This window comes from Gossypium hirsutum, chromosome D12 (genome assembly GCF_007990345.1).
Source record: "Gossypium hirsutum isolate 1008001.06 chromosome D12, Gossypium_hirsutum_v2.1, whole genome shotgun sequence".
In the NCBI taxonomy this organism is placed as follows: Eukaryota; Viridiplantae; Streptophyta; class Magnoliopsida; order Malvales; family Malvaceae; genus Gossypium; species Gossypium hirsutum.
Genome location: NC_053448.1, coordinates 28,970,177 through 28,982,684, shown reverse-complemented (window position 1 = coordinate 28,982,684; position 12,508 = coordinate 28,970,177).

The window sequence follows — 12,508 nt, the reverse complement described above, 5'->3', positions numbered from 1 at the left end:
TGTTCAGGAGTCAGAGGTCAATGTAATTTCGCCAACTTTGGGTAGTGATAACTCGGAGGTTAGTACTGAGGCATTGACTCGGGTAGTGAGAGAAGTTTTAGAGAAAGTCGTCAAGGCTAGTATAGAGAGGAATGGAGAGTTAGTTTAAGGTAGGTGTATAGAATGTGGGAAGAAAAGCTAGTGCAGTCCTTTTAAGGTTAGAGCCTCAGTTTACGAAGCGTGTTAGAGCGCCGTTGAGTGGCAATAAAGGTAGTGAAGGTTCAAGTGGTGGTGTAGACATTTCGACTTACGGGTACTGTAAGAAGCGTCATCTGTACGACTGTTGGAAAAAGTTGGGAACGTGTCTCAGATATGGGTCCACGGGGCATCGAACTAAGGAGTGCCCTCGTCGGTATTGGGACAAGTATGGTTGGGTGCTATTGGTTTAGAATTTTTTTATTTTCTGAGTATGGCATAGTGTTTGTGTGTGTGGTAGATAAGTAACTAATTTGGTTTATTGGTTGGTGTTCTATATGTGTACGAGGTTTTAAGATTATGTATGGCATGGTTGTGTTTCGCGTTTAGAGTACGCAGCGAGAGCATAGTGGTGGAACTTTCGGTTGTTATGTTAGTTGGAAATTTCAGGGACGAAATTTCTTTAAGGAGGGGTGAGTTGTAACACCCCAGACTTTGGGGTTAGAAGTTTTGAGCTTTGTGGTTAGGTTTAGTGAATAAGTTGATCTATTGTGTTTACCTTCACGTTTTAGTGTCAGAATGAGCCTGCTGGTTCAGTGGTTGGATGTGTGTTAGGTTGCCTCTAGGTTCTAGGTTCGAATCTTCACGTGTGTTTGAGGGAGTAATTTTATTTTAGATTTTTTTTTATTTTTGAGAATAGAAAATCCCAAAAAAAAAATAGTTTCACATTCTTCCCCTCTTCTCAATTTTGTTCTCTGTGACTTTTCAATTTTTTTCTTTCTTCCTTAAAAAAAATATTCGGTTTCTTCCTCAACAAGTTGTTATCATTTGTCGAGGGAGTTTTGTTCTCTGGGGTTCGTTTAATCAGAAGAGAAGAAGGTTCTGAGTAAGCTTGGTGAAGCGAGTCAAACGATTCTGGGTGCTCATTTTTCGTCTAAGGTGTGTGTGTTAGAAAACTCCTCTGTTTCGTTATCAAATTATTGTTTGGGCTCTGTGAAATTTTACAAATTCTGAGTGTTTCAGATATTGATAAATCACTGTATTATTTTGCTGCTGTTATGCATAGAAACCTATATAAATTGGTATATTCCAGAGTTATCAATGGTTGGGAAGCGTTTCAAGAGAAAAAACATGTTTTTCAAGCTATTTTAAAGTGATTTTGTGACCACACAAGTGGCTACTCGGGCGTGTACCGCACACAGGCAGTCCACACGGTTGTGTGCATTTGGAAAATTAGGGATTTGGGCAAAGTTTGGTGCCACACGATCGTGTGGCTAATTTGGGGATTTTTAGTCGATAGTCACATAGGCGTGCATTCTGGACACACGATCATGCCACGTGGGTACATGGGCATCTGAGACTTTCACATGGTTGTGTCTGCCCTGCATTTTGTTTAATTTAGTTTGGACAGAGGGTTACACGGGCTATCCACATGCCCATGTTCTTGGGTCACACGGGCGTGTGGCATAGTCACACGGTCGTGTGCCTCCTTCACATGGGCATGTAGACCCTCACACGACCTAGGCACTTCTACACGACCGTGTGGCCCTAGTTCGTAAATTTTCGTTCTATGTCAGATTTTGACCTGTTTGTGTTCCTGTGTGTTCCGACCCTCGGCTAGGCCTTGGTAAGGGTGGTTGGGACTCTATTTTGGCTTGGGCTTATACGTTAGTTATAATTATAGCACTAATTTAATGATTTATTTAAGTGTTAAGTGATGTTACCTAGTAGTTAAGTACCGTTATAACTAATTCTGAATCTGGTCGATTGAATATGTGCACATTTGCTTCTGTTTGACTAATGTGTGATTGTTTGTAAGTTGTGTACATTGTTTCTATAAGTCTGTTGGTGATCTGTTTGCATATGTACATTTGCATAAAATTCCTGGGTTTGGTTGTGAAGGGAAGGAAGTCTGATCTGATTTCGTAGTTTCAACTACAATACATATGTACATCGTTTTACCACATTATACTTTACATATGTCAGCTCAGGTGCATATTGTCATTTGAGTGGCTTAGTTCCACGCCTGTGGTGTGTGATGTGGATGGGCCTTTCAAGGTCCTATGTGGTGTGCATGGTTGGTTGGGCTTCATTAGCTCATCTGTGGAGTGCAGGGTGGTTGGAGAGGTGTTTGGTTGGTGGGGTAAGTTGCTTTTGACCTGTTGCATTCATACGCATCTGATTATATGTCTTAATATACGTGTAAGATTATGCAAGTATTGAGGTGTTAGTGATATGGTACTTGGAAATGAAATGTTTTTTTTTAATACGCGTTTTGGTATGTTTTGGTAACGACTTGTTGTTTGGTTTAGTGGCTTAGTTTTCCGTGTATGATTGTGTTCATATTTTGGTAGCGGATTGTTTTTCATGATGCTCCGTTTTCTATTTTCTGTTACGTTTCAGACTCACACTGAGCTCGTGTAGCTCACCCTCTTAGTGTTTCCCCTTTTAGGTACCCTCACGTTCTGAAGTTGGACTTGGCATGCCAGAGGTCTCGGAGTGATAGGTTTTTAAACAAGCTAATAAGTCTTTTTTTTCAGTTCTTATTTTCTTAAGCCGTTTTGGACTGTAAATAATTAGAAGGACTATGGTATAATTCTATTTAGGGTTTTCGTAAATGGCTTTTGTATTGAATTCTAGAAATTACGGAATTTTAATTCCGTATAAATTTGACATAACTTAAATTTTTTGTTTTAAATTCTAAGTGGTGACATGATTTTGTACGAACAAAGCAAACTGTGTTTGAAATGAGATTTCGGCAAATACAATTTTTATATTGGTGTACGAATACAATTCAATAAGATGAAAGAATTTACAAACACAGGGATCAAATTTTAATATCATGTCGTTTAATTTAAAATCCATGCAAGTTTACCATTAAACCAATAATGTAACTAGCTAAAACAAATAATTTTAAGCTGTATATTAATATAAATATTGTATTCAAAACATTGATTTATTTCTATGGACTCTTTAGGCAAAGGGGCGATACATTACTCCAACAAAAATTGTAATTTGATCTATGGATTAGGTACTACTATGGAATTTAATAGTAAAGGAAATGTTACTTTATTACAAAAGATATGAAAAAAACAATTTTATCCCTAATCTTCACTTTTCATTATGTGCAAAAATTGATCAAAATGTGTTTTTCACAAAAATTAAGCAATAATGTTTTCACATATGATGTAACGTTTACAATCCGACTGTAATGTCTAGGTCGGGTTTGAGGTGTTACAGAGTTGCTGATGTGGCAGTTTTTGAAATTGGACTAAAGTTAGTGATTTTTCTATATGTAGTCCGAGATATTTTTTTTGTTTATTTGCAATATAAGAACCACGAATCTTCATCCGTGCCCAACACCCATCATAATAACCACCAATTCTTATCATCGACCATCCCCTGCTCCGCCGTCTTTAGCGCTACTCATTCTGCTACCTCGTACCATAAGATCCACCTTACACAACTACTTCTCCTACATGGGTGATGAGGCTGTCAAAATAATAATTTTTTTGTGACGTCAAATTTTTTAATTTTTATTATTTATTATATCTAGAAATTATTTCTTATTTTGCAGAAATCATCATAATAATTAAATTAATTTTAAGTTCTATATTATTATAAATATGATATTTAAAACATTGATTTATTTTTGTGGACTCTTAGGCAAAGAGACAATACATCACTCAAATAAAAAAAATTTAATTTCATATATTTATTTTACATAGTACTAGGGCATTTATTAGGAAGGGAAATATTTCATTACAAAAAAAATTAAAAACAAAACTTTTATCCATAAACTTCACTCTTTGCATTGGGTGCCACAATTGGTCAAATCCTAGAAAACCACTAAAAGAAAAATGATGCTATTATATTAAAAGAAGGAACTTCATCACTGAAGAAGCAATGGAGATGTAAAGGAAATGTGCTATGCATACTACTTGTACTCGACGTTAATGATACCAGCAACAGGTTTGACAATAATAGTGAAGGTCTCTCGGGAGAGATCGATTCTTGATGGACAACTTGGACAGTGATCAACGATCTTCACAGTAACGCTCTTTCCTGTGCATGGATGTGGTACGTGGTTTCGGGGTCCCATGCATGCCACAGTTAATATTTTCCTACATACTGTCCCATTATCCAGTAATGCGTCACCAGCTGCGGCAATCATTTTTCCTTGATCTTGGTTTCCGAAGCATGCAGAAGCTACCAACAACAATAATATATAGCATAGTTATATATTTGTTTCAAATCAAAGCATTTGGCTAAGTAAAAACTCAAAATTTGATTTTAAATTCGATGGACTTGATTAGGAGGAATTAGAGAAAACAATTCACGAACATATTTTGTATAAAAGGTGGCAATCTCTGGTGTTGCTCAAGCAAAGGAGATAAGGCAGCCAACCATACCAACAAAAAACAAACTATAATTCTCCATTGCCTAATTAGCTTTTGATGTTTTATGTTGCATGTGTTGTGAGCACTTAAGCTACAGGAGTGGTCCACTTATGTAGGCTAATTGCCTGCCTTTTTGGTAACCTTTTTTTGGGTGGGTTACTAAATCATTAGCATTTATTAACAAAATTAATCACTAAACTGCTACAGAGCTTACAATAGAGAGTGATAGATTGTAACTGAAACACTCATGAACACTGAAGAAAACTGACAAAGAGATTGTTGTAACATTCGGGGATAACATTGATGAAGGTGAATGGAACAGGAAATTATTATAACAGCAGCAACAGTGGTGTAAGTAGTGAAGATCATGTTTTCCCACGACGTCTCAACCTCGAACTCGTTCCTAATTCCATTTCAAACTTATCTAGGTTCCCATCTGAATAGCCATCGCCTCTACTGCTCTAGCCGAATAGGTTTGAACAGCAATCCACAACCTTCCTTTTGCAGTCCCTAGCAACAGCAGCAAAGGCTGCCCATCCTGATTCACCCGTCTAAGAAGCGTCACAATTAATTTTGATCGTGTGGTGATCGGGTTTCTTCCATTTAAGGCAATCATTTCCCTTGAATTTAAGAATCAGTTTGGTTTCATGTTCACCATTATGATCACAAAATAATTTGATTATTTTTAGTTCTATGTATTTTTAATGTTGTAATCTTTTTACCATTAATTTTATCTTTTAATTTGGCCTATGTGATGATATAAACACATGGACCTTTAACATTATTTTTTACAATTTAACAAAATTTTTGCACATTCAGAAGGATAAAAAATATTGTTTTATAATAAAAGTATATAGCTTTTCTTTTATACTTTCGTGTATGTTGTTGTATTGGAATGGTTATAGTGATAAAACTTATATGCACTTTCCAATTTCGATTCCAAAGGTTTAATATTATTTCAATTTTATATAAAGGTTTTTAATATTTATAACATTTTTCTTTTGAAAACCAGCCATGCATAAACAATATAGTTAGCAAGAGAACAGTAGGTAAAAGAACTTGGAATTAAGTCAAGCTAAAATTTTCAAGGTTTGGTGCATAAATACAATAATTTCATTTCGATTCCACTGAAATATATATTACCTTAACATCCAAGGCTTTATATACATTAGCATTTCATTCATAGACAATATCCCCTAATAATAGTAATAGAGCAAAGTGAATGTTTTCAATAAAAAAATTTAATGAATTATTAATCCATATTCATGTGTGAATTGGATTTGAAAGCATTAAATAATATAAAATATATGGGTAACATAAATGTAAAATACAAGCTAAAGGATTGAAATATTTGCAATTATATATATACATATATATAAAAGAAGATGAATAGAATAAAAGGCACAAACTATTTAATTTTATTCAGCAATAATAAGTAAGGATAAGATGATAACAATACATGGAATATATTCCACATATAATCAAAGGTCTGAAATTATATCGAATTTTCTTCATAGTTAATCTATTATCTGCTTCATATGAAGAGAGAAACAATAGTAAGGACACAAGAAATCACAGCCATACTGCAAGCAACAAAACTATCAACTTTTACCGCAAAAATCACAGCCATAAAACCAACTGATTGCAGAAACAACAAGACCAAACATTTTGCTTTGCTAATTCACTATCTGCTCAAATTGGTCTAGTGATCTCGTAATTTTAAGTGAGAAAAAAAGATTTATTTATAAGTAGCAAAAACAATCAACTGACTTTTGAGCTTTCCTACTCTCATTTACTTCACTTACTCTAAATCCACTGTTTTGAGTAGTTCAATCACTAAAAATTATATAAATTAATTATTTACCAACTTCATCCAATAAATACAATTAAAAAATTTTAACCTCGAATAAATATGTTTCAATCCCAAGTTTATACTAGGTCCGATTTAACTCGATGACTTTCTTTTCTAAATAAATAATAATTTTATTTATCCAAAAAAAGTAAAATGTTGCTACAAATTGAATTGATGGGCAATTTCGTTTTGTGTATTATAAATTCAAGGTTTTTTCTACATTAATTTTGTTTGTTTATGTAATTTTTAACATATTCGGGCATATGTATTGTGTACATAAATTTTTGTCATATTATTTTTCAAATTTAATTTTTATATTACATAATTTATCATACTAAATTAATTAATTTTATTATGCACGTGAACAAATACATTTCAATAAGATGAAAGAATTTACAAACACAGGGATCAAATTCTAATCTCATGCCTTTTAATTTGAAATCCATGCAAGTTTACCATTAAACCAATAACGTGATTAGCTAAAACAATTAATTTTAAGTTGTATATTAATATAAATATTGTATTCAAAACATTGATTTATTTATATAGACTCTGTAATAACCCAAATTTGCCCAGCCCAAATTAAATATTTAATACAAAAAATAATAATAATAATAATAGTCCAACTTTTAGTGTCCATTTACAAGCAACAGGCTCGATGGCCCAAATGGCCCAAATCCAGTAGCCAAAATACGGTCCTAAGCCCGATTAGCCTAAACAGCTTTAACCCAAACCCAAATACTCGCAGCCCAAAACAGAGAAAATCAACAGCAAACCTTAGAGACCAAAACCCTAAACTCAGTCACCGCTCCTGCCTTCAGCACGCATCAAGCCTCCGAGCCATGTCACCATACGGTTCCGTACACCAGCTGGCCTCCATACCTGCAAAGAAAACGAAAATAACACAGCAAAACAACAACAACAATAGGCCAGCAGAGAAAAACGGAAAAAATAATAGAAAAAAAAAGAGAAGAAGCGAAATGGACTTTCTTTGGTAATTTTCTTTTTTTATTTTTGGTGATAAAAAGCCATTTTCGGCATTTTGTAAGGAGGAGACATGAAATCAATGCATAAAACACAAAAGAATTGAGAAACACAAAAGAATACATCGTTTAGTTGATCGTTCGACTTGGTTTTATTTTTTTATTTTTTATTTTCTTATTTTCTTGCGTTTTCTTCGATTTGTTCTGATTTTTATATGCAAAAAATATAAAGAAGGGAGGGAATCTTACCTTGTCGTCAGCGCCGTTGAAGCTCGCGTCCTCCTCTGGTAATCGGAGTTGAGGCAAAGGGCAGCGCTTGGGAAGGGAACGAAACCCTTAGGGTTTTTTATCCTTTTTTTCTTTTCCTTTTTATTTTGAAATAGTGAATGGTTTAACAGTTTTTTTTGTCTTTTAATACGCCTGTAGAACGACGTCGTTTGTGGCCGGTTTCAGTGGCCTCAAAACGACGTCGTACAGCCTGTAACCTGATGATCCAATTTGACCCGGGGAGGATCCGCGCGTTCTGACATTTTGGTTTATTTGCACTATGAGCCCTTCTTCATTTGGTAGTTGTTCGATTCAGTTTTCTTACCATTTTCTTAATTTGTACCGCATATTTAACTTTATTTTCATTTGGATCCAATTTTAAACGGTGTTGTTTCACGTGATTGGCATTGAATATCTAATTTTATGTTTAATTACTGATTTGGTCCTACAATATTGAATTTGGTTTCGATTTAGTTTAATTTTGGTTTCCTTTTTCTGTTTTCTTATTTAATAACAATTTTTTTAAATATGATTAATTTTAGTATTACTTTCATATTTAACTTTAGGTAGCTTTTTAAAATTCATTATTATTATAATTTTAAAAACATACAAAATTTATTATTTAGTTTGTATTTTATATTTTAATTTCATTCTATACCAATATTTTGAAATCTATTTGATATTTGTTTAATTTTGTTTTCTCTGTATTATTATTTTAATTTTATTTAAGTTTTGGAACTTTGGCTTTAAAATTTGTAGATTATTATTTTCAATTCCAAAAAACGTTTCCTTCGTATTTTGTTTTGTCTTCAAAGTTTTTGGATAAATATATTACTATATTTGTCGAAACCGTTTTTTTTTAAAGCAAAAATTTTGTTGTCGACTTTTTTTAAAAATAAAACTGGAGTCACCACCGATCCTTTATTAAGGTGTGACCGGCCCACCTTAAAAATTATTTTGGTCTGCGAATTTTGAAAACAGGTTCGGGAGTCAGTTACGCACGAGGAAGGGTTAGCACCTTCGTAACGCCCAAAATCGGTACCGAATTGATTATTTGATGTCTTTGTGTCGAAAGTTAAAAAGATTTTAAAATAAGCTTGAATGATGAAATTTGCAAAAGGATAACCAATTGTTCAAGTCATGTAAAGAAATCGAGTCCCAATACGTTAGGGTACAATTCCTCATAATTCCCCAAACTTGAATATCACTTTTATTTTATGCGAAAATCTTCATTTCGAGAAAGTAACATGTCACACCCAATACGTTAGGGTACAACAAGTTAAGTTCCCAAAAATGATTTTTATGCATTTTGAATAAAAATATTCTCGGTCATTTAGGATTGACAAAGAAAATCAGAACCCAATACGTTAGGGCTCAATTTCCCTCGAGAATCCTAAACTTCCAATAATGCTTTTATTCAAAAAAAAACCTTTAAATGAAACAAATAACTTTGATGAATGGTTAAAACCAAAATACATTTTCAAAAAGGGTATGTTAAAAAGTTAATATACGATATGATACAGAAACTTTACTGTAAGACGTATATGAATAAATATTTACAGAAATATATATACAAGTATGATATACAAGAAATTCACAAATACGCGCATGCATATATTTGACACACATGTATAAGGATACATATATAGGAAAAAAATAGAATGGAATATATCAATCAAAAAACTAAAAAATGCATGTATATGTATTTGAAAATCGTGGAAAAGGATAAAATACAAAAATATGTATATGTGTATATATTTACAAAAGTAAAAAAGAGTTTGAAATTTAAATATAACAGTATATGTATATATAGAAGTTTTTTTAAAAAAATGAAAAAAAAATGTATAAAGTATAGGTAGACGTGTAACCTAAAACATGCATATATATATATTATATAAGAAAACATTATGTGAATACTATAAATATATGTGTGTATATATATATCATATATTAAAAACCATGCAAGTATGCTAAAAACGTGCGTATGTATATGTATTATATAAAACAATGCTTGTATGTTATAAAATAATAATAATAATAATAATAATAATAATAATAAACAGTTAAAAAAAAGGGTTAAACTGAATTAAAAAGAAAAAAATGGGTGAATTCGAAGTAGATCTGAAAATAGGACCATATTAAATGCGCGCGCAAGAGTGAAGGACCAAAAGGGAAATTATTCCCTTCCTCCAAAAATGCTGCGCAACAGTGGGCTAAATTGAAAAACAAATAAAAGTTGCAGCTCAATTTAAAAAAGAAACAAAGCAGGTTTAATTGCAACGCGCCACGAACAGGGGGGACTCAACGCGCAATTTACCCTTTAAAGCCCAACGCGGGGATCCTCCCCTCCGGGTCGGGTCACCGCGCGGGTTATACTAGGGCAAAACGGCGCCGTTTCAGTGATGCTATTTAAAACTGTTTTGTTTTTTTGAAAAACATTTGAAACAAAAATAACAGAAGAAAAAACCAAAGGCACTCTGCTAGGGTTTCACCCCTAGCGTCCTCGCGCCGTCGCTCGCCTGGCCAGCGCTCCGATCGCGACGGAGATGGCCACCAGTCCGGCGTCCTCAATGAATGGGGTAAGATCCTTCCCCTTTTCTTTGTTATTTCTTTTTTAACAACGCAAGAAGAAAAGAAAAATATAAAAACAAACTGAAAGAACCCGATTCACCTTTTAAAATCTTGTATTCTCAATATTTGTTTCTATTTTTTTCTTGTGTTCTCTGCCTATTCAATCTCCCCCCTTTCTACAGATTTTGATAGGCCTTTTATAGGCCGAAATAAAGAAAATAAAATAATCTAATCTAAATGTTGTTTTTGCTGTTTCTTCTCTCTTGGACTCTCTAAGTCCGTGTTTTTGCAGGTGCCATGCGTGGAGAGGGGTCGATCTCCAAGTTGTGCGGCGAACGGGCATTGGGCGCGACGTGCTAGGGCTGTTGGCGCTGAGCCAGATGCGGCGCTCCCTATTGCCTAAGGTTTTTCTGTTAACTTTGATGTGTTGGGCTATTAGCTGCTAGGTTTAAGGGTTATTGGGCCACTTACTTGTTGGGCCTTAGACGAGTTTAGGCCTGCTACTGAAATTGCCTGCTTCTTTTGTTTGGGCCCAGGCAATTTGGGCTTGTACAATATTCATATGTTTTTAAACATTATTTTTTCTTTACTATTGGCTTAATATTGTTTACAAACCCCCTTTTTTATACTTTTATTTTCCAATTTGATACATTATTATTTATTTTATCACACTTAATATATTTTTAGAATTTGATATATTACTTTATATTTCTCAATAATGTATTTTAGAATATAGTCCCAAATTTTATTTTCACCATGATATTTCGTAATTGCCATATCTACATGCATAATTTATACGGAATTATTTTAATATATATCCATATTTATAAAATGTGTTATAATTTGAAATTTATATTGTTTTATGTTTTAAAATTTTATTCATTTTTTATTATTTCAATTAGTTTACTTGCGATTAAATTATTTCTATACTTATTTTGGCTATTAGTAAGATGAATTATTAGTTTATTTGATTATCATTGTTAATGCATTATACGTTTGGATGCTCCAAATTGTAGAATTAATTTGTTATTCATCATTTGCTTTGTATATTGTTAATCAATCATATTGTTTGTAAAAATTTCATTTCATTAAGATATTATAATCGTTTCATTTCAAAATTCAAAAAAAGGGGCTTGGTGTTAAATAATTCTCGAGAGAATTGTGCCCTAACTTACTGGGCTTCAATTATTCTCGATGAATTTATATCATCAAGTATCTATTTTTTTTGGTAAAACCATACAATAGTTAAAATAAAGCTCCTAAGATTACAAAATGTTGGATCTTAACTTATTGGATGTGGCGTTTTGTCGTCTCGTTTTTAAAATAAAGGCAATACCCGAAATTTGGAATCCTCGAGAGAATTGAGCCCTAACGTACTAGGTTTTAATTTTTTTCGTTGAATCTAAATAATCGAGGATGTGCTTTAATCGAAATAAATAAATAGCTCGTTCTCGAGAATTCAATACGTGGTGTCTTAACGCATTGGGTATGGCGTATTGCTTTCTTGAGACGAGGATTTTTCTAACAAATAAAAATAAAGGCAATATTCGATATTTGGGAATTTGGTGAAATCGAACCCTAACTTACTGGGTTTTGATCTTCTCTTTTGGCCCAAATAATCAGATATCCTTATTAGAGGTGCTCATGGGCCGGGCGGCCCGGCCCGGCTCGACGGCCCGCCCGAAATATGGGAGGGTTTGGGTAAAAATATAGGCCCGAAATATGGGCTTGGGCAAAAAAAGAGGCCCATTTAGAAAACATGTCGGGCCTCGGGCACCACTTTTTTGTCTCGGGCCCAGCCCGACATGGCCCGATATAATAAATATATTTATTTTTTAATTTTTTTAATTTTTTTAATTTTAAAATATTTTTAAAATGCTTTTTTTTATTTTTTAATTTTAAAATATTTTTAAAATATTTTTAATTTTAAAATACTTTTAAAATACTTTTTTAATTTTTAAAATAAATTTTTGGTATTTATTGAAAAAATGGGCCGGGTCTTGGCAAAATTTCAGGCCCATATTTTGGGCCAGGCCGAAATTTTTTTATGGGCCCAGCCCGAACCCTGTCCGGCCCATGAACACCTCTAATCCTTATCAAAATGCATAGTTTTTAAAAGTCAAATTTAACTTCAAAATAAAAGGATTGTATTTTAAAATCTTTTCAAAATCTCGACATTAAGATATTAGACAATCAATTCGGTACCAATTTTGGGCGTCACGAGGGTGCTAACCCTCCCTCGTGCGTAATCGACTCCCGAA